Below are 27468 nucleotides of genomic sequence, written 5' to 3' on the forward strand. Positions count from 1 at the left end.
ATTCTAGCATTTGGCAAATATAAATAATTTTGGTTCCTGATTGACCTAAAACTGGAAAGGTTTATTCTGATTTCATGTTAGATAGTGAGAAAACTTGCAGATGTGTCTGTATAGAGAGCGGAGGGAAAAGCCTGCAGATGTGTCTTTATAGAGAGCGGAGGGAAAAACCTGCAGATGTGTCTGTATAGAGAGTGGAGGGGAAAACCTGCAGATGGGTCTTTATACAGAGCAGAGGGAAAAACCTGCAGATGTGTCTTTATAGAGAGCGGATGGAAAAACCTGCAGATGTGTCTTTATAGAGAGCGGAGGGAAAAACCTGCAGATGTGTCTGTATAGAGAGTGGAGGGAAAAACCTGCAGATGTGTCTTTATAGAGAGCAGAGGGAAAAACCTGCAGATGTGTCTTTATAGAGAGCAGAGGGAAAAACCTGAAGATGTGTCTTTATAGAGAGCGGAGGGAAAAACCTGCAGATGTGTCTGTATAGAGAGCGGAGGGAAATACCTGCAGATGTGTCTTTATAGAGAGCGGAGGGAAAAACCTGCAGATGTGTCTTTATAGACAGTGGAGGGAAAAACCTGCAGATGTGTCTTTTTAGATACAGTTGAAACCAGAAGTTTACATACCAATACAATACCCTGGATACAAACAAGGAATGTTCTCGTTCACTGACAGCAAGCAGAGAAATTGAAAATATTATCATTTAAAGCTCCTTTATACTTTACTATGCAGCACAGCGATTGCTTGCATTTCTAACATTTACCGTTCATGTTTTGTAACCTCACACATCTCAGGTCTGCATTATGGATGACTTTATACCACTGTTTGGTGCCAGGGTTTTACCTGATTTGTTATCAGTGAGGACGTGACGCGTGGAGGTCTTTCCCAGCCCGACTCCTATCCTGAGAGCACAGGTCTGATCGCCGCTGGCTCAGCGCTTGTGCCTGCACGATCTGCTCAAGTTACTTTGCATCTGTTGCCGGAGGATTAGCTGCAGTATTTCTAATTCTGGCACTGAACAATATTGCTATCCAGTGGCGCACAGCCATGCTCGGCTGAATACCGCACTACGCATCTCTGCTTAAATGGGAAAAACCTCCTGTATACGCCAAGTTGTTGAAAATACAAGTAGTCTAATGTCGAATCATTGGTCACTTTACTTTACGACCACTTCCTCTCAGTTTGAAGATAATAGACAATTTACAAATCCCTTTATTTTTTAATCTGATATCTTTTCCTATAAAAATCAGTACAAATTTGTGTCCACTAGGTGTCTCCCTTCTGTGTGACTTGCTGTCCACTGCCTGTTGTCGAGTGTAATCATCTCTATCAGCAGAGAGGCAGATTACAGGAATGAGGGCCGTACTCTGTCTCTGTACTGGAAGTTAGGGTGGGTCTCTGTTTCTCTACAGAAAGTGAGGGTGGGACATTGTCTCTATAAAGAAAGTATGGGTGGGTCTCTATCTTCGTACAGGAAGTGGAGCGGGTATTTTTCTCTGTACAGGAAGTGGTGGTTCTTTGTCTCTGTACAGGAATTGGGGGCGGGTGTTTGTCTGTGTACAAGAAGTGGTGGTTCTTTGTCTCTGTAGATGAAGTGTGAAAGGGTGTTTGTCTCTGTACAGGAAGTGGTGGTTCTTTATCTCTGTATAGGCAGTGAGGGCAGGACTTTGTCTCTTTAAAGGAATTTGTGGGTGGGTTTCTGTCTCTTTACAAGAAGTGGGAGTGAGACTTTGTCTCTATGCAGAAAGTAGGGGTGGAACTTTCTCTCTGTACAGGAAGTGGGGGTAAAACTTTGTCAATGTACAGTAAGTGGGGGTGGAACTTTGTCAATGTACAGGAAGTTGGGGTGGAATTTTGTCTCTGTACAGGAAGTGGGGGTGGAACTTTGTCTCCTTACAGGAAGTGGGGTGGAACTTTGTCTCTGCAATTAAGTGTGGGTGTGTCTGTCTTTCAACAAGAAGTGTGGATGGGTATTGTTTCTTTCTACAGGAAGTAGGAGTGAGTTTTTACAGCCTCTATAGGAAGTGTGGATGGGTATTAGTCTCTATAGGAAATAGGCCATGTCTTTGTCTTTCCACAAAATGTGTCCAGGAGTCTTTGTGTCTCTACAGAAAGTAGTATCAGGTCTTTAACTCTCTACAGGAAGTAAGACCATGTATTTGTCTCTTTATGAGACATAAGGACAGGTCTTTGTGTCTCTTCAGAAAGTTGGGGAAGATCTTTTTCTTTGTTTCGGTTATGAGTCGGAGCTTTGTGTCGCTTTAAGAAGTGGAAGTTGGACTTTGTAGAAAAATTAGGGTGGGTCATTGTGTAGGAACTGAGGCAGGTCTCAACAGATAGTGTGGTCAGTTCTTGTTTTGTAAGATGGCTGTTTTATAAAAAGTGTGGGCTGGCCTTTTTGTACAGGAAGTGGGGGAAGGTCTTTGTCTCTCTACAGGAAGTAGAATCGGATCTTTGAATCTCTATACAGGAAGTAGGGTGGAAATTTGATCAAAGGGAGCAGTGAGGGTTTTTTTTACTCACTGTACAGGAAGTGAGAAAAGATCTTTATTTCTCTACAAGAAGTGAGGACAGGTGTTTATCACCCTACAGGAAGTGTTGGCAGGCGTTTGTCCCTTTACAGGAAGTGATGGCAGTCTAATGTGTAAAAGCTACAATATTGGGGTGCATGTCGCTCCCACAGATAGGGTAGGCATATTTCCAACCGCACAATGGTGAGACGCATGTCACACATATTTATTAATAGTGTTACGTGCGGATCAGTCGAAAATTAATAACTGGCCGTAGAAAAACAATAGTCACCTCATGTTTCCTATCTATGGATAGATAAAATCTGATGGAAAATATGATGGTGTGTGACACTCAGGGGCAGAGATATGGGGGAAAACTGCCAATTCGAAACTTTCTGGAACCTAAAGGCACATCCCAAGTTCAGCCCTGTCTTAGGTGACAAGGTGGGATGGGACACGGAAGGTACGTAGGTTCATAAAATTCAGAGTGGACATTTTCTGAGTGTTCTTCTCTGTGAGGTCATGTGTGAGAAATCCTAGAAAAACTTGTAGCTCCACAGCGCCTACCCTGTGCCAAGCCATCACCAAGGCCTAGTCATAAGGAACAAAGAAAAGGTATCTGATTTATCTATATCTGCTTGCACCCATAACTTATCTGTAACTGTACTTCTGACATAATATTTATAAATCCCATCTTATATATATTGTATTATCTAGTGTGGCCCTGGGCAGGGCTGTTTTCTTTTTTGTATCTTGGGCTGTTTCTTTTATATCCATCCCTCAACCTCATGTCCATTAGCTCAGTTTAAAATTACACGCTACCTGGGCTGGTTTCTGCCCCGAAATAGTCCTGCTAGCAGACCAGGCCTATATCTAACAAGGAACTGGTGGCAGTCTACCGTACTGAACTGGCTGATAGATTCCTGATTCACTTGGGCTAGTGGAAAGGTTCTGGCAGGTGGCTGGGGTTGTGAGAATAGCTGGGTGCCGTGCCGAAGTCTGCGCAGCCTGCTCTGTCTCACTCCCTGTGCCCACGGGGACAGTAGGTGTCAGTGTTGCATTGCACCAAGAGGACGTTACGTACCCCTTGGGGGCATGGAATGTCGCATGTTAGTGGAAGTGACGAGGTTGTATCACGTGGCTCTGACGTATTAGAGATATCAGGTTGGGGCCGCGTGGTGCGGTTTCTTCACAGATTGATTGACGTAAACATCCCGCCCACCTCCTTCCTTCCGCATAGCCGGCGGGAGCCGCAGGACGCAGGTAGGATCTGTTCATCGTTCCCGGGGTGTCACACGCTGCAATGTGTGCTACCTCGGGTACGATGAACAACCAGACGTTCAATTTTTAGGAATTGTACGACGTGCATGCGATGAACGTTTTACCGTTCAATCGCATGTACAGTTAGGTCCAGAAATATTTGGACAGTGACACAATTTTCACGAGTTGGGCTCTGCATGCCACCACATTGGATTTGAAATGAAACCTCTACAACAGAATTCAAGTGCAGATTGTAACGTTTAATTTGAAGGTTTGAACAAAAATATCTGATAGAAATTGTAGGAATTGTACACATTTCTTTACAAACACTCCACATTTTAGGAGGTCAAAAGTAATTGGACAAATAAACTAAACCCAAAAAAAAAATTTTTATTTTCAATATTTTGTTGCGAATCCTTTGGAGGCAATCACTGCCTTAAGTCTGGAACCCATGGACATCACCAAACGCTGGGTTTCCTCCTTCTTAATGCTTTGCCAGGCCTTTACAGCCGCAGCCTTCAGGTCTTGCTTGTTTGTGGGTCTTTCCGTCTTAAGTCTGGATTTGAGCAAGTGAAATGCATGCTCAATTGGGTTAAGATCTGGTGATTGACTTGGCCATTGCAGAATGTTCCACTTTTTTGCACTCATGAACTCATGGGTAGCTTTGGCTGTATGCTTGGGGTCATTGTCCATCTGTACTATGAAGCGCCGTCCGATCAACTTTGCGGCATTTGGCTGAATCTGGGCTGAAAGTATATCCCGGTACACTTCAGAATTCATCCGGCTACTCTTGTCTGCTGTTATGTCATCAATAAACACAAGTGACCCAGTGCCATTGAAAGCCATGCATGCCCATGCCATCACGTTGCCTCCACCATGTTTTACAGAGGATGGGGTGTGCCTTGGATCATGTGCCGTTCCCTTTCTTCTCCAAACTTTTTTCTTCCCATCATTCTGGTACAGGTTGATCTTGGTCTCATCTGTCCATAGAATACTTTTCCAGAACTGAGCTGGCTTCATGAGGTGTTTTTCAGCAAATTTAACTCTGGCCTGTCTATTTTTGGAATTGATGAATGGTTTGCATCTAGATGTGAACCCTTTGTATTTAATTTCATGGAGTCTTCTCTTTACTGTTGACTTAGAGACAGATACACCTACTTCACTGAGAGTGTTCTGGACTTCAGTTGATGTTGTGAACGGGTTCTTCTTCACCAAAGAAAGTATGCGGCGATCATCCACCACTGTTGTCATCCGTGGACACCCAGGCCTTTTTAAGTTCCCAAGCTCACCAGTCAATTCCTTTTTTCTCAGAATGTACCCGACTGTTGATTTTGCTACTCCAAACATGTCTGCTATCTCTCTGATGGATTTTTTCTCTTTTTTCAGCCTCAGGATGTTCTGCTTCACCTCAATTGAGAGTTCCTTAGACCGCATGTTGTCTGGTCACAGCAACAGCTTCCAAATGCAAAACCACACACCTGTAATCAACCCCAGACCTTTTAACTACTTCATTGATTACAGGTTAATGAGGGAGACGCCTTCAGAGTTAATTGCAGCCCTTAGAGTCCCTTGTCCAATTACTTTTGGTCCCTTGAAAAAGAGGAGGCTATGCATTACAGAGCTATGATTCCTAAACCCTTTCTCCGATTTGGATGTGAAAACTCTCATATTGCAGCTGGGAGTGTGCACTTTCAGCCCATATTATATATATAATTGTATTTCTGAACATGTTTTTGTAAACAGCTAAAATAGCAAAACTTGTGTCACTGTCCAAATATTTCTGGACCTAACTGTAGCTGTTACATGCTACAATGTACTTTACAATGCCGGATGTGCGTCACTTACGACGTGACCCCGCCGACACATTGTAAGATATATTGTAGCGTGTAAAGCGGCCTTAAAGCATTCAACTATTTTTGGCAGTCCCACTGACAGTGAATGGACATTTAATACATGGGAAATGTTGGTGTTCAGACCCCTTCCCACAGACAAGGATTACATAATGAAGTGGACTGCAGACCCTACCATGTGCATAGTTACCAGCATTGATGTTCACAGCTTCAGGATGTTTAACTCTACCCTGTTCCCTCCCTGCACCACCCAAGTTTTTGGTGTGTTGCTTTTGTAAACTTCATCCTTTTGACTTATGACAACCCTAGAATTTTTTTATTAACAGAGCTGTCACCTATTCTCTAATGATAGTGACTCTGTTCTGACACTTCTGTCCCAGTCTACACAGCAAAGCGCACATGTGAGTGTCACAAAACCGAAAATGTTATACTATTGTGTCCGCCCTAATTGGAATATTTTAAGATTTGTTTTTTTATGAATAAATAGTCACATAAACCAATAACATTTTCACCGTGTTATGCTCATTCTAAGGATGAAATATCTGGGCCATGTGCAGCGCCTGCATGTAACGCAATCCCTACAAAGAGAAGACATTCTCCTCACTGTTTTTCAAGCTTTTGATTGGGATCAAAAGAAACCCCAAAGCGAGAGTTTTACAATACACTTGTGATAATTAAGAATTCCCTCCTGGCCGTCACTTTTCTAAGGAAAATATTCGCCTAATGACGTTTTCTATTTGAGATTGAAAAATAGACGTCGCTGCAACAATTTGTTTTTTTGTTCTTTTTTCGCTCTTTACAAAACTCAGAAAGGAATGTTCAAAACAAAATTTTCATTAAAAAAAAAAAAAGTCATGTCACAGCCATGTTTAGATGTTTCAGACAATCAGAGTAAGCGCCTTTGGCATTGTTGTTCTATTTTAATCAATTCGTTAACACTGGCGATTTTCCCATATTTCACGATATTTATGAATTTGATGAGCTGTGGCGTCATGTCCCTGTTCTGCCCCCACTGCATCCATTTTGGAGGCGCTGGGCATACCTTCTATAAAAACAACATTTTTGCACAACCTCGACCAAAAATTTTGGAACTTGCCAAAATTTGCAATTTGTGCAAAAATTTACAAATGCCCAAAAATTTTGACTTTTGCACTGTACTCTCTAAAATTTGAGAAAAGGCCGTCTTCCGTACTTCAGACGGGAACTTGGCCAATGACTTTTAGGCTTAGTTATACATTTTACCCCAAATTGTGACGCAAATCTGCACATTCTTATAGGAGGTGTAGATTTCATTTTCTGCCTAAATCTGCACCAAGTTTAATGCAATATACTCCAATGATGACTTTTAAGGTTTTTAAAAAAAAAAAAGTGCATAAAAACCAATCGTTATATTTCTCCTCCTATATTGATTATTTTTGCAATATAGTGATTGCACTGTAAAAATTACTTATTTAGGCAAATGTTTAGTGTATAATAATATTATGCACTCAATATATTAGCAATCTAGTTTGGGTGCCACATTATAGTAGAATTGTTTGGTATGATTATTTGTAAACCATATGATAGCAGAACATATAACTAAAAGGTCCCCACCCATTATAAGACCTGCTTTTCAGACTCTTTACTTGTGGGAGTGTTTCTGCTAGTAAAAAAGGCTGGATGTGAGCTCTGTGCTTCTCTCCCAGTAATATAGGTTGGATGAGAGCTGTGTGTGTCTCTCCCAGTAATATAGGCTGGATGTGAGGTCTGTGTATCTCTCCCAGTAATATAGGTTGGATGAGAGCTGTGTGTGTCTCTCCCAGTAATATAGGCTGGATGTGAGGTCTGTGTGTCTCTCCCAGTAATATAGGCTGGATGTGAGGTCTGTGTATCTCTCCCAGTAATATAGGTTGGATGAGAGCTGTGTGTGTCTCTCCCAGTAATATAGGCTGAATGTGAGGTCTGTGTGTCTCTCCCAGTAATATAGGCTGGATGTGAGGTCTGTGTGTCTCTCCCAGTAATATAGACTGGATGTGAGATCTGTGTGCATCTCCCAGTAATATAGGCTGGATGTGAGCTATGTGTGTCTCTCCCAGTAATATAGGCTGGATGTGAGATCTGTGTGCATCTCCCAGTAATATAGACTGGATGTGAGGTCTGTGTGTCTCCCAGTAATATAGGCTGGATGTGAGCTCTGTGTGTCTCTCCCAGTAATATAGGTTGGATGTGAGAGCTGTCTGTCTCCCAGTAATATAGACTGGATGTGAGGTCTGTGTGTCTCCCAGTAATATAGGCTGGATGTGAGCTCTGTGTGTCTCTCCCAGTAATATAGACTGGATGTGAGAGCTGTGTGTCTCCCAGTAATATAGGCTGGATGTGAGGTCTGTGTGTCTCTCCCAGTAATATAGGCTGGATGTGAGCTCTGTGTGTCTCTCCCAGTATTATAGGCTGGATGTGAGATCTGTGTGTCTCTCCCGGTAATATAGGCTGAATGTGAGCTCTGTATGTCTCACAGTAATTTAAGCTGGATGTGAGGTCTGTGAGTCTCTCCTAGTAATATAGGCTGGATGTGAGCTCAGTGTGTCTCCCAGTAATATAAGCTGGATGTGAGGTCTGTGTGTGTCTCTCCCAGTAATATAGGCTGGATGTGAAGTCTGTGTGTCTCTCCCAGTAATATAGGCTGGATGTGAGCTCAGTGTGTCTCTCCCTGTAATTTAGGCTGGATGTGAGCTCTGTGTGTCTCTCCCAGTAATATAGGCTGGATGCGAGGTCTGTGTGTCTCTCCCAGTAATATAGGCTGGATGTGAGCTGTGTGTGTCTCTCCCTGTAATTTAGGCTGGATGTGAGCTCTGTGTGTCTCTCCCAGTAATATAGGCTGGATGCGAGGTCTGTGTGTCTCTCCCAGTAATATAGGCTGGATGTGAGCTCTGTGTGTTTCTCCCAGTAATATAGACTGGATGTGAGCTCTGTGTGTTTCTCCCAGTAATATAGACTGGATGTGAGCTATGTGTGTCTCTCCCAGTAATATAGGCTGGATGTGAGCTCTGTGTTTCTCCCAGTAATATAGTTTGGATGTGAGCTCTGTGTGTCTCTCCCAGTAATATAGGCTGGATGTCTGTTTAAGGCAGTGTTTCTTAACTCCAGTCTTCAAGACCCACCAACAGATCAGGTTTTCAGGCTTTCATTAATGTTGCACAGGTGATGCAATTATTTTTTGTCTAATATTGAGGAAAACCTGAAAACATGATCTGTTGATGGATCTTGAGGAATGGAGATGAGAAACACTGGTTTAAGGTGCATCCAAAGTGGTGAGCTTTTGCTAGCTATTATTTTATCACACTTTCTATACTGCTTGTATCCTGTAATTTCTTCTTCATGTGATCTCCTCTTTTTCTGTAGACTTTTTTTTTACATTGTCACCATTATTAAAATAATAATAATGATCGTTATAGAAAAAACAGTGTAGTGCCACCGTAATTGTACGGCTTGAAGAGTTATGTCTCCAGATTATCTTTAGCACAGAATAAAAAAAATAAATAAACCCAAAAAACTAGGGTAGAATGTTTTTTTTCCATATGACCGGATTTTCTGCCCGTTTTTTCAATAGAGGTTATGATAAAATGAATAGTGTCAATCAACTGCAAAAAAAACAACTCTTCATAAAGCTAAAAAAATAAAAAAAGTTATGGTTGTGGGAGGAAGGGAGAAAAGCAAAGTGCGAAAAATGGAAGATTGAGTGGTCCTTAAAGGGAACCAACCAGCAGGATTTTCATATATAAAGTAAAGCCAATGCTATACTGGCACTAGGATGCTGAATGTAAGCAGAGCTTTTGTTCTGAGATTGGAGGTATTATTTCAGAAATATGTGCAAGTAAAGTTCTAGCAATGCACTGCTATTTGATGGACAGGTGCAACAGGAAGGGAATATGTTGGTCAGGTATTGCTCTCTATTCCCGCCCGTTGACTGTCTGCCTGCACCAGAATTAAGGCTGCTTTACATGCAGCGACATCGCTAGCGATGTTGCTTGTGAAAGCACCCGTCCCCGTCGTTTGTGAGTTACAATATCGCTGTTACCCATCACACATACTTACCTTCCTAGCGACATCGCTGTGGGAGGCGAACAACCTCTTTTTTAAGAGGGCGGTTCGTGTGGCGTCACAACGACGTCACACAGCGGCCGCCCAATAGAAGCGGAGGGGTGGAAACCAGCCGAATAAAGACACGCCCACCTCGTTGCCGGAGGACACAGGTACGTTGTTGTTCCTCATTCCTGGGGTGTCACACGTAGGCAGGCATGACGAACAACCTCCGTCCTGCACCAGCAACGATATTTTGGAAGTGAACGACGTGTTAACGATCAACGATAAGGTGAGAATTTTTGATCGTTAGCGGTCGCTCGTAGGTGTCACACGCAACGGCGTCGCTAACGAGAACGGATGTGCGCCACAAATTCAGTGACCCCCAACGTCCTCTCGTTAGCAATGTCGTTGCGTGTAACGGGGCCTTTAATGTCTATGTCGGCAACAGGGGGGGGAGATAGGCCAGGCAGGCAGACAGGAGCGGGAATATGAGGATTGAGTTTTGCTATCTATTCCTGCCCCTATTGCACCTGTCAATCAAATAGCAGTGCATTGCTGGAACTTTACTTGCACATATTTCTGAAATAAAACATTCGATCTCTGAACGAAAGCTACGCTTACATTCCGCATCCTAGCCCCAGTACAGGACTGGCTTTACTTTATATATGAAAATCCTGCTGTTTTTTTCCCTTTAAGACGTTAAGAGCCCATCATTTCTTAATATGACATAGCATTATAGGATTATAAATGATAGTAGAGGTCATAGTTACTTTTTTGTTTCTTCTTTTCCCTCTTGTAAGCCTTGTTTTCTTTTATTGATGAAGTAATCACCGCTTAGATTACCTCTGGGATTTCATTGTCAAGCGAATTTTGATCAACATTAGTTTCTAAGCTCCCGGTACAAGTCGAAAAATCAGACCCAATCCCAGATGTCAGGAGAAGCTTCTTGCGTGGAGGGAACCTAATTTGCATTTCATTTAAGAGTGATGGGACACAGAAAGCTATTAACGACTTCTTACTGCGTGGTTCTAATAACACCTGGGCTGTGTGATCCGCTGCCCGCCGTCCCCGCCGTCCCCGCTGTCCCCGCCATCACCGCCATCCGCCATCCGCCTCGGCACTGAGATAGTACATTTATTCCCTGGAAACAGTGAGGGGGTTTTTTTTTTCACATATTTCATAAAATATTAATTCCACATTTGCAACATCGTGTTTCCTTCCTCCTCAATTTGTTTTTCAATTAACGAATAATATCACCTGAGATGTATTTATACACAAATGTAATTAGCGCCTGTATACAGAAAATATATGCATGTACCATAAGATAATAATGCAGCTTATTACTGAGCTGCCCAACAATCACCATCTTCTATAAGTTCCCAGAATGGCAATGGGTTTGTTGGAAGGAACGATTGAAGTTATGGTGATGGGTAATTTTGCATTTCCAGTGTCATCATAACAAGCCTCTATTAGAGGATAAGCCCGATAGTGCATTACTAGATATCGTAGCATTAGATACTTAAATAGTTGTTGCATAAATCAATAGTTTGAGAGAATACAAGTAACTTCATAATATACAGTGCCTTGCGAAAGTATTCGGCCCGCTTGAATTTTTCAACCTTTTCCCACATTTCAGGCTTCAAACATAAAGATAAAAATGTTAAATTTTATGGTGAAGAATCAACAACAAGTGGGACACAATTGTAAAGGTGAATGAAATTTATTGCTTATTTTAAACTTTTATAAAAAATAATAAACTGAAAATTGGGGCGTGCAATATTATTCATCCCCTGTAAGTTAATACTTTGTAGTGCCACCTTTTGCTGCGATTACAGCTGCAGTCGCTTGGGGTATGTGCTATCAGTTTTGCACATCGAGAGACTGAAATTCTCGCCCATTCTTCCTTTGTAAACAGCTGGAGCTGAGTGAGGTTGGATGGAGGAGTTTGTGAACAGCAGTTTTCAGCTCTTTCCACAGATTCTCGATTGGGTTCAGGTCTGGACTGTGACTCGGCCATTTTAATACCTGGATACGTTTATTTGTGAACCACTCCATTGTAGATTTTGCTTTATGTTTAGGATCATTGTCTTGTTGGAAGACAAATCTCCGTCCCAGTCTCAGGTCTTTTGCAGACTCCAACAGGTTTTCTTCATGAATGGTCCTGTATTTGGCTCCATCCATCTTCCCATCAATTTTAACCATCTTCCCTGTCCCTGCTGAAGAAAACCAGGCCCAAACCATGATGCTGCTACCACCATGTTTGACAGTGGGGATGGTGTGTTCAGGGTGATGAGCTGTGTTGGTTTTACTTCAAACATATAGCTTGGCATTGTGCCCAAAAAGTTCGATTTTGGTTTAATCTGACCAGAGCACCTTCTTCCACATGTTTGGTGTCTCCCAGGTGGCTTGTGGCAAACTTTAAATGACACTTTTTATGGATATCTTTTCCATAAAAGCCAGATTTGTGCAGTGTACGACTGATTGTTGTCCTATGGACAGACTCTCCCACCTCAGCTGTGGATCTCTGCAGTTCATCCAGAGTGATCATGGGCCTCTTGGCTGCATTTCTGATCAGTCTTCTTGTTTGAGATGAAAGTTTGGATGGACGCCCGGGTCTTGGTAGATTTGCAGTGGTATGATACTCCTTCCATTTCAATATGATCTCTTGCACAGTGCTCCTTGGGATGTTTAAAGTTTTGGAAATCTTTTTGCAACCAAATCCGGCTTTAAATGTCTCCACAACAGTATCACGGACCTGCCTGTTGTGTTCCTTGGTTTTCATGATGCTATCTGCGCTTTATACAGAACCCTGAGACTATCACAGAGCAGGTGCATTTATACGGAGACTTGATTATACACAGGGGCTTATATTTATCATCATCAGTCATTTAGGACAACATTGGATCATTCAGAGATCCTCAATGAACTTCTGGAGTGAGTTTGCTGCACTGAAAGTAAAGGGGATGAATAATATTTCACGCCCCAATTTTCAGTTTTTTATTTTTTACAAAAATTTAAAATAAGTAATAAATATCGTTCACCTTCACAATTGTGTCCCATTTGTTGTTGATTCTTCACCATCAAATTTTAGTTTTTTATCTTTGCTTGAAGTCTGAAATGTGGGTAAAGGTTGAAAAATTCAAGGGGACCGAATATTTTTTGCAAGGCACTGTATCTTATCAGAGAAATATGCTTCTTTCTCCACTTAAAAGTCACTTCTTTCCTTCCCCGCCTTCTGAATTCATCACTCACTCTGAAAAATGGCTAAAATCTTTGTTGTTCAAAATAAGACGGACTGCCAATTCACTGAGGGGTCAGATTACAGCTGCCTAATGAGGTCCATACATAGGGAAGGGGAGAAAAAGAGTAAAGTGTGAGCAAGAATCAGAGAAACACTCACTGATCCAAGCTGCTGCTGCTTCCTAGTAAGTGTTTATCTCATCCTAGAGCTGGTTCACAGTTACCCTGCTCAATACTATATAAGGTCCTCTATACTTTTTAGCAAGTGTTATCTTATCTTACAGCTGGAATCACATCTACACTACTCAGTACGGCTGTATTAGGTTCTCCATGCCGTTGCTTCTTAGTAAATGTTTATCTCATCCTAGAGCTGGATTCATAGCTACATTGCTCAGTACTTTTGTGTAAGGTTCTTTATACTGCTGCTGCCTCTTATGAAGTGTATATATCATCCTAGAGCTGAATACAAACCTACATTGCTGAGCATTTCTATATAAGGTACTGTATGATGCTTCTTCCTAGCAGGTGTTTATCACATCCCAGAGCTGGAATCACACCTACACTGCTCAGTATGGCTGTTTAAGGCTCCCCATGCGGTTGCTTTCTAGCAAGTGGTTATCTCATCCTAGAGCTGGATTCACAGCTACATTGCTCAGTACTTCTGCATAAGGTCATCTATACTGCTCCTGCTTTTTCTTCCTAGGAAGTGTTTATCTCATCCTAGAGATGGGTTCACACCTACACTGCTAATTATGGCTTTATAATGTCCTCCGAGCTGCTCCTACTTCTGGACATGTGCTACATAGAGATAAAGGTGTATGAGTCCCCAATGTCTGTGTGTGCTGTGTACAGGAGAAAATATAGCAATTTCCACCCATTAGCTCAAAGACAACATTAAATAAAGAATAAAGATAGATACACTGACGAGCAAAAGGGTAACAATGTTTTGAACTTTTGACTTTCAGGCTCCGTATCTCACCATCCACTACAGCTTTGAGCGTGAGACGACCTTCATTTTATAGGCAATCATCTTGGCTATCTCATATATATATATATATATATATATATATATATATATATATATATATTTGACTTGTAACTATTTAGCATATGATTAGTTAGGCAGATTATTGCCATGTCACTGCATTGTTACTGTTTTGCTCTTTTGTTGTCCTGTATGCTACAAATTACAACCTGTTCTCACATTCCCTAATAGCTCAGTGTGATATTAGGTTGATTCCTATGAAAAAGGTCACTGGTTCGAATCAAAGAGCCATGAAGAAGTTTTCCAAAGAAAAGAGAAACAGCGTCATCCAGCTCATCGATAGCGGTCTCTCGGCCAAGAAAATCACTAATCTGCATCATGTGAGGCCATGACAGATGGAAAAATAAGAAATGAAGTCTGTCCATCCATTCAAAAGAAGCCAAGAGGTGACGTCCAGGCAAAATATCAAAGTCAACAAGTCGGCTCATCATAAGGTCTATCAGTTCCGGAGCCACAAACCCAGCAGTGGAGGCGGCTCATACGCTTCATAATAGTGAGATCACAGACGTCTATGTAAGCACTGAGCGACGCACGTTACACAAGTCTGGAATGGTGACCCAAAAAAAGGTGAAAAAGCTTCAACTTCAATATCATCTTTAGAAGCATTGGCTCGAGTTTGCAAAGAAGTAAGAAAAGTGGAGAATAGAAGATTGGAAACGGGTGATTTGGAGCAATGAAATGAAATTCAATAGACGGCTCTGATGGGGGCTAATGGGTCTGGAAGAAACAAGGGGAAAAAGGGGCTAATGGATTGAGAAATTGAAGAAACTGTCAAGTTAGGTGGAGGAAGCCTGATGATATGGGGGTGTTTCACAGCCAAAGGTGTTGGATACTTGACTGGGATCAATGGTGGTCTCAATGCTGAGCTATATGTGAGTGGACTACAAGATAAATTACTTTGTACACTCAAGTACTATGGGTATGAAAAGGACAACATAGTGTTCCAGCAGGACAATGACCCGAAACATACGTTGAGATTGGCGAAGAGATGGTTCAGTGACAATGAAGTAGAGGAGCTGGATTGTCTCCACAGTTAACCAGACCTCAACCCAATCCAACACTTGTGAGTACCCCTTTATTATTTCTGATGTAATATGGTAATAATTGTTACTTTTCCATTATTCTATTACTATTGACTTTTTAACGTTGATCAGTATGTCTAACTATTAATGGATTGACCTTGCTGTGATCATCGAATGGATTTTTATATCTTTAGTACGCATACACAAACGATAAAGTTTGGGGTTCATACTGGACACCGGGTGTTCCAGGCTGTGACTCGAGTATGAACCTGTTTAAAAAAAATCCAAGTTTTGTGTCAGGATACTGTTCTTATGTTAACAAAGGTAATTGAAAGGCTGCAGTACATCCAATCCACAAACTTTATTGCATGCGGACGTTGCCTGTCCGCTGCTGTGAATAATAAAAATCAAATAAAAAAAATGACATGGGTTCCCACCTATTTTTGATAACCAGCGCAGGTAAACCAGACAGCTGCAGGCTGCAACCCTCAGCTGTCTGCTTTACCTTGGCTGGTTATCAAAAATAGGGGGAGCCCACATCTTTTTTTATTTATTTCCTATGCATATTTGCTTGCAGGGCAATCGCCCCCATTTTGCAGCCCTGTAGCTCTTACTACGACCATTTTACAGCACAGAGGTTCGGGTCTCCATTGACTTATATGAGGTTCAGCGTCCAGGGTCAAGTTTAGGTCTCAAACCAGACTTTTATTTAAAGTATGAACGAATATGGTCCACCCGAACTTTCACAGGTCCACTCATCTCCACTCATCTCTAGTCCCTAGGTATCAATCAAGACTATCTTCTCCAGAGTTTGTTTCAAGGAATAGGAGCTGTGTATGACTTAATAATCTTTGCCCAATATGGCAGCATTATATAGCCAGTAACTGGCAATAATATATTGGTGGATAACGATGCTATTATGTTGGCTCTGACTCGCCCACCCCAGGGCATTAGGTGACTCGGTGTCAGGCCGGGGTAGTCAGCGGTGGTGGGGCCCGATTCCATGACCCTGGGGGGTCAGTTAATGTGGCGGTATTGAGGGAGATGATAGTGTTAAAGTTTATATAAGATTCGTGACGCCACCTGTGGTAATTTGCAGCTATGGAGCCGCAGCTGCTGGAAGGGACCTCCGGGGCTGATGTTATGGCAGCTAAGGTGTTTCTTGCTCTTCACAGGAAGAGCGGATACCACGGGGCAAGCTTTGGGTGTTTGGTAAAGTCTATGGTGTTGTAGATGCAGTGCAGGATAAAGCAGACGACACAGGACTTGCAGTTAAGATCTTTACTCACAAGGTTAGTCTCAATTCGGCAGCTGTCCGGTTGCCCACAGTATGCTGGGATCCACTGTCAGGTGCCTCCGCCGATCCCGGGTAGTTCAGAGGTCAATACCGGTGCACCCCTCCTGTGTCTCTTTCCTGACTGACTTCCTAGCCTTGACCGTTTGTGCTGGTCTTGGCCTCTGACTCGCCCACCCCAGGGCTATGGGACACCCGGTGCCGGACTAGTCCGGTGGTAGTCAGTGGTGGCTGGGCCCGGCTCCGTGGCCCTGGTGGGTGTCAGTTGACTATGTGGCTTGAATTAAAGTTTGTGTTCGTGACGCCACCTGTGGTATGCGGCTACTAAGCCGCCGCTGCTGTGTGAGGCCTCCGGGATGATGTTATGGCAGCAATGGTAGTACTGCTCCCCACAGGTGGAGCAATGCCCGGGGCACGGTTGGTGTTTGTGGAAGTCTATGGTGCTGCGTGACTAACACGGTGCAGGGCCGACCAGCAATGAAAGAAACAGGCACAACAGTAGTCTCTTTACCTTCTCCTCTTTTACTCGGCAGAAACTTAGTCCAGGGAGACCGTCACAGATGGTAAAGATGATCCGGCCGGCCTGGAAGTGCCTGGGGTGATCTTTGGCCAGTTGAGTATGAGGCCTACTCCTTAATCTTTCTCTGCTGTGTTAGGACACTGCACTTTGGGTTTGCAATTGCCCTCTTGCTGCTGGGACTTGTTGTTCGTCCCCTTTTCTGTGTGGTAGACTGCGCAGGCCCTCTCTGGTGCTTCTCTGCTGGAGTCCACACCGGGCCCTTGGGATGCAGCTGTACCCTCAGTTTGCTTCTGGGCCAGGGGGCTTGCAGCTCTCCTGCCCTCCGGATTCAGCTACCAGGGATGGATTTTATGCCCTGGCAACTACAGACTCCGATGTCCGAGTCCCTGCTGTGCCTCTCTGCTCCCCTTGCTTCACTGGGCCAAGCTATCCCAGCTCTAGGCCCCAGTTTACAAGGCAGCACTACTCTGCGTCTGCACTCTTTCACTCCTGTCTCCAGACTAACTAACACTTCCTCCTTCCAGCCAGACTTAAGGAATGCTCCCTGAAGTTCCAGGTTCAGAGCTCCCCATGCTGGCCGGAGGGAGAACTGTGTTGAGTGTTAACTTACTGGCCAATAGATCTCCCAATTACCTCCAGGCTCAGCATTAACCCTTTTGGGAGGGCAATGCTGTTGTGGCGACCAGGTCCTGGGGCGCCACACTCCCCCTTAGTTAAATTCAGTACTCCCGGACTGTAGAAACAAACATGACATGTTAGAACATTTCATCCCATTATGGGAGGCGCAAATACTTTAACGTTACAACCTTAAACATTACTATAAGAGTCCAGTGTGGCTCCCTGCCGGGTGTCCATTACACTGCTCCATGGGGGACCCGCCGCGTTCAAACCCCCAACGTAGGCTCTGGGCGTGCGTCAGAGCATTGATGACCCCACTCTATGCACGCCGGACGGGTTTTTCTTCAGGGGTGTTGAGCACACTGGTGCTAACTATGAACAATTTAGGTGTTGGCCACCCATAGTCCAGTGGCCCAATTGTCCATTTTCGCAATCAAAGAAAAAGAAAACATTTTGTACACAACATGACAGACATTTTGCATAACTATTTACATTCTAATAAGTACTCTTTCCCTTATACAGTTGACTCCCTATACCTTAGAGGGGGTTGTCCCCGAGTGCTGCGCTGGGACCTACGTAGCTCTGGTGTTTGCCCCTGACTACGTGGTGCGTCTTCTATCTCAGCACTACAGGTGGGCCTAACCCCCATAGGTAAGCGTGATGGTTGCCTTTGTGATCTAAGAGTCGCCAAGGGTATGACAGGTTCACCACTGACAGGGGGTTGATCCTCCTGTTCCACTGCTGGCGTGTCATCTCGTGCTGGAGCGGACGATTCTTTAGGTGGATCCGGAACCTTTTCCGTTTCTGGCTCGACCAACTGCGGAAACGTCAAAACTGGTACCACTATGGCATTGTTTATTCGGGTCCAAGTTTTGGGGAACTTTCCAAGGATGGTTTGAATCATCTCCCCTTCTTTCTCTTGACTTTGGGGACTTCCTTGTACTCCTTCCATTTCTCTTTGGATTCTGCACCGTTCAGGGCACGCTTTCAGGCGGTCTCGGGAAATTGCTTGATAGGTCTTGCCTTCATCTTTGCTTATGAGGCATACCTTACTATTGTCAAAGTTGGAGGGGATAATGGTGTAGGGCTCGCTTTCCCACTGATCATCCAATTTATGCGCCTTCCGCTTCTTCTTGAGGACTTGTTCTCCAGGTGCTAAGGGAGTTGCTGGGGCTGTTTGATTGTAATGCTGTTCTTGTCTCGTTCTTGCTTGAGACAGGCTCCTCTCTACGCACTCCTGGACCTTACGGTACCGCTGCTGCCGTTCTGTATCCCAATCCTCTATTTCTTGAACCGCCTCAGGCGACACAGTCCCCATCTCAAAGTCTACAGGCAACTTGCCTGGTCTGGCTCGCATCAGGTAAGCGGGGCTGCAGTTGGTCGAATTCACTGGGATGTGGTTGTACAGGTCTACCAGATCTGGCAACTTTTCTGGCCATTGGTTCCTTTCCTCCAGCGGTAGGGTCTTCAGCATATCAATAACCACATGGTTCATTTTCTCGCACAGTCCATTGGTTTGGGGGTGGTACGGTGTGGTTCGGATTTTCTTACAACCGTACATGTTACAGAACTCTTGGAACACTTCAGCCTCGAATGCAGGACCCTGATCAGTCAGTACCCTTTCCGGATAGCCGTGAGGTCGGCAAAAGGATGCCTGGAACGCTCTAGCTGCTGTCCTGGCTGTCTGGTCCTTCACAGGAACTACTACCAGGAAACGAGAGTAATGGTCCACAATGGTGAGGGCGTACACATAGCCTGACCGGCTTGGTGTTAACTTCACGTGGTCCAGGGCCACCAACTCCAGGGGCTGCTTTGTGACAATTGGCTGCAAGGGAGACCTTTGGCTGGCATCGTCTTTCCGCCTCAGGTTACACGGGCCACAGTCTCGGCACCACTTCTCGATCATCTTTCTCATGTGCACCCAATAGAACCGATCACGGAGTAGGGCCTCCAACTTCTTCCACCCGAAGTGTCCTGCGTTATCATGATACGCTGCTAGGACCATTGGAGCATCTCTCTGCGGAACCACTATCTGCCAGACAAGTTCATTTGTTCGATAGTTGACATATCTCTTGCAGAGCTTGCCTTGGTAGGTGAACAGTCGTCCCCTCTCCTTCCACAGCTGCTGGGCTTCCTCTGGAGCGTCTGGGCCAAGATGGGTCTCAGCTTGCGCTAGCTTCTCTTTGACCAATCGCACGGCCGGGTCACTGTTCTGTGTTTCTTCCCAATTATGGTGGAGTAAGGGGTTGACCGAGACCCCGTGCTGGCTTGAGCGCTTCACTCCCACAGCATGCTCACACTGGGACACACCTTGGTGATGGAAAGCCGGTAACTCTATCTCTTCGAGTTCATCCATGTCTTCTCCAGACTCGGGCAAGTGAGGCATTCTGGACAGCGCATCAGCATTGTTATTCTTCTTGCCAGCCCGATACTTGATGGTAAAGTCAAAGTTAGACAGCCGGGCCATCCATCGCTGTTCCATCGCACCTAACTTGGCTGTTGCCAGGTGTGTCAACGGATTGTTGTCCGTGAAGATGGTGAACTTGGCCGATGCCAGATAGTGCTTGAAGCGTTCAGTCACTGCCCAAACAATAGCGAGGAACTCCAGCTTGAAGGAACTGTAGTTTTCTGGATTCCTTTCTGTGGGCCGAAGCTTCCTACTGGCATACGCTATCACCCTCTCTCTGCCTCCCTGTACCTGGGACAGAACTGCTCCCAGTCCCACGTTGCTGGCGTCTGTATACAGTACAAACGGTTGGCTGTAGTCAGGGTAGGCCAGAATTTCTTCTCCCGTGAGAGCCCCTTTCAGCCGGACAAAGGATGTTTCCAGTTGGCTGCTCCATTCAAATGGAGGGCTCTGCTTCTTAGCCTGCTTTGGCTGGCCCACCAGGAGATCTTGAAGGGGCGCTGCTATCTTGGTGAAACCATCAATGAACCTTCGGTAGTAGCCCACCAGTCCAAGGAACTGCCGCACCTCCTTCACTGTGGTGGGTCTTGGCCAGTCCTTGATTACAGTGACTTTCTCCGGATCAGGTGCCACACCTTCTGCGCTGACCACATGACCCAGGTACTGTACCTTTGGCTTCAAGAGGTGACATTTGGACGGCTTGATCTTCAGGCCATATTTCGACAAGGATTCAAACACTTCTGCTAAGTGCTTCAGGTGGTCCTCATAAGTCTTGGAGTAGACTATTACGTCATCCAGGTACAACAGCACGGTTTCAAAGTTGTGGTGGCCCAAGCAGCACTCCATCAACCTTTGGAATGTCCCTGGGGCGTTGCAGAGCCCGAATGGCATACAATTGAACTCACAGAGGCCCATTGGTGTCGTGAATGCAGTCTTCTCCTTGTCCGCCTCTGCCACGGGAACCTGCCAATACCCACTGGTGAGATCCAAGGTGGAGAAATAGTTAGCTGACTTTAAGGCTGTTAGTGACTCCTCTATTCTGGGCAGTGGATAAGCATCTTTATGTGTAATGCGGTTAATTTGCCTGTAATCTACACACATTCTCATTGTACCATCTTTTTTCTTTACGAGCACTAGTGGAGCTGCCCAGGGGCTACAACTATCTCTGATAACCCCAGCCTCCTTCATTTCCCGTAACATTTCCTTGGCACACTGATACTGTGCGGGGGGTACAGGGCGGTATCTCTCTTTAATGGGATGATGATCACCCGTGGGGATTTGATGTTTAACCCCTTTCACCTGCCCAAAATCTAGGGGGTGTTTGCTGAAGACCCGCTCGTACTCCTGTACCACCCGGTAAACCCCATGCTTTTGGTGCGAGGGGGTGGAGTCGGTGCCTACATGTAATTTTTGGCACCAGTCTTCCGGCTGCCCCTTGGAGCCATTATCTTCCGCCTGGTCGGACGGGATCAAGGGTTCCACTGCTTTAATGGTATTGTTACTGACAGTGTACAGTTTTGCTACAGTGGCGTACCGGGGCAATTTGGCCTCCTCCTCCCCACAATTCAGGACACGGACGGGCACTCTCCCCTTGCGGACGTCCGCTACCCCTCTGGCTATCAGGACTCCAGGCCTATTGTCTGAATACACTGGTTCTACCAAGGCATGGTAATCCTGACCCTTGAGGCCTATTGCTGCCCGACACCATATCAACATTTCACTTCTTGGGGGTATTACAATGGGGAGGGGGTCACTTACCCTCACACTGCCAATTTCTCCTCCGGCTAGCTCTACTTGCTGCCTCCTCATCAGGGCTCTGATCTCCCTCTGTAGGACACGCTGCTGCCCGGAGCTGGCAGTTTCAGACGCCTGTTGCAACAAAATTATCACTTCGGCAATACAATTTTCTATCACATTTGTACCAATGGTTAGCAGTGGGTCAGATTCTTTGCGATCTATATCTACAATTATCATCCCCTGACATGGCAATTCCACCCGGCCCACTTTAATGGTTACTTCTTTGTACCCAATTTGAGGTAAGGGCTGACCATTACTGGCCACAATCGTTAAATCATCATCTGGGCCATGGTCAATGTCTGAATCAGCCCAATATCTTTTGTACAGTTTGTGGGGGATGGTTGTTACCTGGGACCCCGTATCCAGGAGGGCATTCAAAGGGATCCCATCCAGCACAATGGGAAGGACCGGGCGTCCTCCCACATACTTGCTGCGGCTGGGGTTTGAGCCGGGCTTCCTCACACCTGGGGGTTGGCTCCTGGCCCCAGGCTCGGCCCGTTTAAAGGACAGCGTCGTGCAATGTGGCCCGCCTGGTTGCAGTGGCGGCAGATCGGTTGTCCTGTTGAATCATACCGGTCTGTGTCTCTGCCTCGGGTCGGCGGAATCCTCCTCTGTCGCATCCATGGGACGTCTTCTGGGCTGGAGGCCAACTCGATTTTTGCAGGCGAGGGGGTCATTTGTAGAGACTGCACGGTCTTGGCAAGGGCAGCCACAGTCTTGGTCAGCTCCTGGAACTGCTGTCTGAGCTCTGCAGTGGGGTCCTTATCCAGGGACTGCGCCTCAGCCCCTGCAGTGGCTCGTGTTGCAGGCACCACCCCGGGGTACGTGATAGCAAGAGGCCGGAGGGGTACTGGGTCATTCGGTGTAGATTCTCTCAGTACCCTGATGGCCTGGTCCTTAAACTTGGCAAAGTCCAGAGCAGGGTTCTGCAGGACCAGGATACGCAGCTGGGTCCTGTGGGCATCTGACAGGAGCCCCTCTATGAACTGCTCAGTTAGGAGTTTGTCTTCTTCACGTACACTCTCTGGGTCCACCTGTTTAACTGCTTTCAGGGCCTCCTGCAAGTTTAAGGCATAGTCCCTTATGCTGTCTGTGGCCCGTTGCTTGCACCCAAAGAATCTCATCTTTATCTCTGCTGCGGTGCGGGTGTCAAAAGTACTCTTTAGCTTGGCCAGTATCTGGGCTGCTGTCCCTTTATCTGTATCAGGCCAGGACTTCGCTTCATGCTGGGCTGCGCCGGCTAGCTGTCCCATTACTATGCCCACCTTCTGGCTCTCAGTCAGAGGATACACCCGGAACAAGCTGTGCAGGCTTTCTCTGAAGTCACTCAAGGTATGGGACTCCCCGGAGTACTGCGGCAGCCATTCTGCTCCTGGTATGTACGGCATGGTGATCGGCATTACCGGCGCTACAGTGGGGGCTGGGGCGACGGCGACTGGGACTACTTCGGCCGGTGCTGCGGCGCCCTGGGCGATGGCAGCCACCTGCTCTCCCTCGGAGTCGGACATCTTCCTCCCCCTTAGTGAACCTTACCAGGCTCCGTTCACTTTTCAAATTTTCTTCCGGGTCGCGCGGGGTTAACAGCGCTCTGCTCTGATGGCGCGCTCCCTTCGCGCTCTTTGTCAGGCACGCCCCCCTTCTTCCTGCGCTCGGCGCGGCTAATGGCGGCGGCAATTTACAACCAGTACACAGTCTTTTACACAGTTCTTCAGGCGCACAGTACCCGGTGTGACCGGGCACGAAATCCTGTTCGTGACGCCAAAGTTGACTCGCCCACCCCAGGGCTATGGGACACCCGGTGCCGGACTAGTCCGGTGGTAGTCAGTGGTGGCTGGGCCCGGCTCCGTGGCCCTGGTGGGTGTCAGTTGACTATGTGGCTTGAATTAAAGTTTGTGTTCGTGACGCCACCTGTGGTATGCGGCTACTAAGCCGCCGCTGCTGTGTGAGGCCTCCGGGATGATGTTATGGCAGCAATGGTAGTACTGCTCCCCACAGGTGGAGCAATGCCCGGGGCACGGTTGGTGTTTGTGGAAGTCTATGGTGCTGCGTGACTAACACGGTGCAGGGCCGACCAGCAATGAAAGAAACAGGCACAACAGTAGTCTCTTTACCTTCTCCTCTTTTACTCGGCAGAAACTTAGTCCAGGGAGACCGTCACAGATGGTAAAGATGATCCGGCCGGCCTGGAAGTGCCTGGGGTGATCTTTGGCCAGTTGAGTATGAGGCCTACTCCTTAATCTTTCTCTGCTGTGTTAGGACACTGCACTTTGGGTTTGCAATTGCCCTCTTGCTGCTGGGACTTGTTGTTCGTCCCCTTTTCTGTGTGGTAGACTGCGCAGGCCCTCTCTGGTGCTTCTCTGCTGGAGTCCACACCGGGCCCTTGGGATGCAGCTGTACCCTCAGTTTGCTTCTGGGCCAGGGGGCTTGCAGCTCTCCTGCCCTCCGGATTCAGCTACCAGGGATGGATTTTATGCCCTGGCAACTACAGACTCCGATGTCCGAGTCCCTGCTGTGCCTCTCTGCTCCCCTTGCTTCACTGGGCCAAGCTATCCCAGCTCTAGGCCCCAGTTTACAAGGCAGCACTACTCGGCGTCTGCACTCTTTCACTCCTGTCTCCAGACTAACTAACACTTCCTCCTTCCAGCCAGACTTAAGGAATGCTCCCTGAAGTTCCAGGTTCAGAGCTCCCCCTGCTGGCCGGAGGGAGAACTGTGTTGAGTGTTAACTTACTGGCCAATTGGTCTCCCAATTACCTCCAGGCTCAGCATTAACCCTTTTGGGAGGGCAATGCTGTTGTGGCGACCAGGTCCTGGGGCGCCACACCTCCACCACAGGGCCTGAACATAGGGGGATAACCGCCGTTGTATCTTGCCCTCTTCACAGGGGATCTGTGGCAGGTTGTGGCCCTGGGCACTTGCAACCATCCCCGGCCTTCGGTGTTACTTTTGAGGAATTGTCTTTCTTCCCTCTGTCTGGGGACCGTCCCTGGATGCAGCCAGATCCCTCCACCCGATCTTCCACTGGAACAGGCCATGAGCCAATATGCCCTTCCGTGGCCCTGGGATCCTTTCTTTCTTTAGGTGTCACCTGGACCTAACTAGACCCCAGGATCTTCACCAGGAACTTCCTTCTGTCACTTTCTCTTCAGATTTTTACTCCTTCTCTCTCCTGAGGTAACCACCTCCCTCTCCTCCTCCATCTCACGCTCTAGACTTGACTCCTCACTGAACTTAAACTTCCTGGTTCCCTCATCTACTCTCTCTTTCTGACTCCTCCCACACACCCACTGACTAGGCCCAACCCACAGTATTGGGACCAGAAATGGGACTTACGGCCCCATGAATACATCTATGGGGGTTGCGGCCACTATCCCTGACCCAGTGTATGCCTACCAATTGGTGTGTGCAAGTTTAGCCTGTGGACCGGCATATAACCCCATTCTTACTCAGGATGGGACATCACACCTCTGGCTGAGGTGCAATATCTCTGTGGCGACTGAAGCCTCAGGGGCACCACAGCTCTATGTGGCGGTATTATCTAGGGAAAATTTAGTATTATTTGGGCTGAATTTAGCAGTAAAGCGTTAGCCCTATTTATTGATTTTATGTTGGCTGTATATGTCCGCATTATCTGCGCAGAATATAATAGTAATATCTGGGAAGTATATGATAGTATAATATCTTTGAACAATTTGGGTGTATTAGAGCGACACATGGCTCCATTTTTAACCATTTTAGTTCTGTAATTAATAGCTTATCCATTAGAATTATATTTTATCTTGCTGATACTAGTGTTACAGAACCCAGCGTGCACCTACATTCGCAAGGATCTAATTGAAATGTTTTATAGATTCAGATAAGATGTGATGCCCCAAACCAGATTTCGAGCTCAGGAATCCTATTTGCTAATTTTTCTTTGTACCATCAAAGGCGCGTCACGTTTGGTGCAGACAAAGAGAACAGACATGTATATCTTCCTTATGTTTTATTCACTTTGTAGTATGTGCCTGTGTATCGGCTCTTCCCCAATTCCATTGTCACCCTCTTTTTTTTCATCCCATCAGGCGTCTTTCAATATTGTCGGCCACCTAGTACTTGGCACAATCCTTTTGTCCTGTAGACAGCGAGCAACAGCTTGTTATTTTGTTCTCCTGGACTATTTCTTCAGCCATCAATAGACTGAAACCGCTGTGTTCTTCCTGCAGAATTCATCTCACTGCCAGCGCTGGCTGCCTTGAAATACCTGGCTTGTGCTGACCTTCTCTTCTTATTATTGAATCCAAATTTTGCCAATGCCAAGATACAAATGCTTCCAGGCAGTGACAGTGGCCATGTATCCATGATATAAAGTCCTTAAAGGGAGTCTGTGCCCGTCAGAATGCAAATTAATCTAGCTATGTAGGGGAATCAGTCCGTATATAATATATATATACAGTTAGGTCCAGAAATATTTGGACAGTGACACAATTTTCGCGAGTTGGGCTCTACATGCCACCACATTGGATTTGAAATGAAACCTCTACAACAGAATTCAAGTGCAGATTGTAACGTTTACCGTATTTTTCGGACCATAAGACGCACTTTTTTCCCCCCAAATGTTGGGGGAAAGTTGGGGGTGCGTCTTATGGTCTGACTATAGGGCTGCGGCCGGGAATGAGGGTGCTGCGGGTCATCGGGGGCACGAACAGGCAGCAGCAGCGCCTGCTCGTGACCACGTGGGCCCGCTCATTACATATGCACGCCCATCCTCCCGCCCATCTCTCAGCGCAGAAGCTGGCACTGACAGGTGGACGGGAGGATGAGCGGGGACGCGCGCATAGCAAAGAGCCGGCATGATCACCCCTGGCAATTACAGCCTGGAGTGATCATGTGCGGCTGTATTCACTGCCCCCCGCGCGTCATTACCAGCGCGGGGTGCAGTGAATCAGTACACTCACCCGTCCCCGTGTGTGGAGCCGCCCCCCTGCAGCACGCGATGACTTCCTGTCTGTGCCGGTCAGCTGATCGGCACAGACAGGAAGACATCGCGATGCTGCAGGGGAACGGACACACACACACACAGATCAGCGTGCCAGAGAGGAAGATGTGATCGGTGCTGCAGGGAGTGAGGAAAAGGTGAGTATAAACGTTTATTTTTTTCTCTGTGCTATAGGATACAGGCCATATACCAGGATGGTATATGAGCACGATGGGAGTATATGAGCAGGCAGGATGGGAGGGCATGTGAACAGGCTGGATGGGGGGGTATGTGAACAGGCTGGATGGGGGGGCATGTGAACAGGCTGGATGGGGGGGCATGTGAACAGGCTGGATGGGGGGGGCATGTGAACAGGCTGGATGGGGGGGGCATGTGAACAGGCTGGATGGGGGGGGCATGTGAACAGGCTGGATGGGGGGGGCATGTGAACAGGCTGGATGGGGGGGGCATGTGAACAGGCTGGATGGGGGGGGCATGTGAACAGGCTGGATGGGGGGGGCATGTGAACAGGCTGGATGGGGGGGGCATGTGAACAGGCTGGATGGGGGGGGCATGTGAACAGGCTGGATGGGGGGGGCATGTGAACAGGCTGGATGGGGGGGGCATGTGAACAGGCTGGATGGGGGGGAATGTGAACAGGCTGGATGGGGGGGGGCATGTGAACAGGCTGGATGGGGGGGGCATGTGAACAGGCTGGATGGGGGGGGCATGTGAACAGGCTGGATGGGGGGGGCATGTGAACAGGCTGGATGGGGGGGGCATGTGAACAGGCTGGATGGGAGGGCATGTGAACAGGCTGGATGGGGGGGCATGTGAACAGGCTGGATGGGGGGGGGCATGTGAACAGGCTGGATGGGGGGGGCATGTGAACA

The sequence above is a fragment of the Anomaloglossus baeobatrachus genome, chromosome 5, assembly GCF_048569485.1.
Source record: "Anomaloglossus baeobatrachus isolate aAnoBae1 chromosome 5, aAnoBae1.hap1, whole genome shotgun sequence".
NCBI lineage: Eukaryota > Metazoa > Chordata > Amphibia > Anura > Aromobatidae > Anomaloglossus > Anomaloglossus baeobatrachus.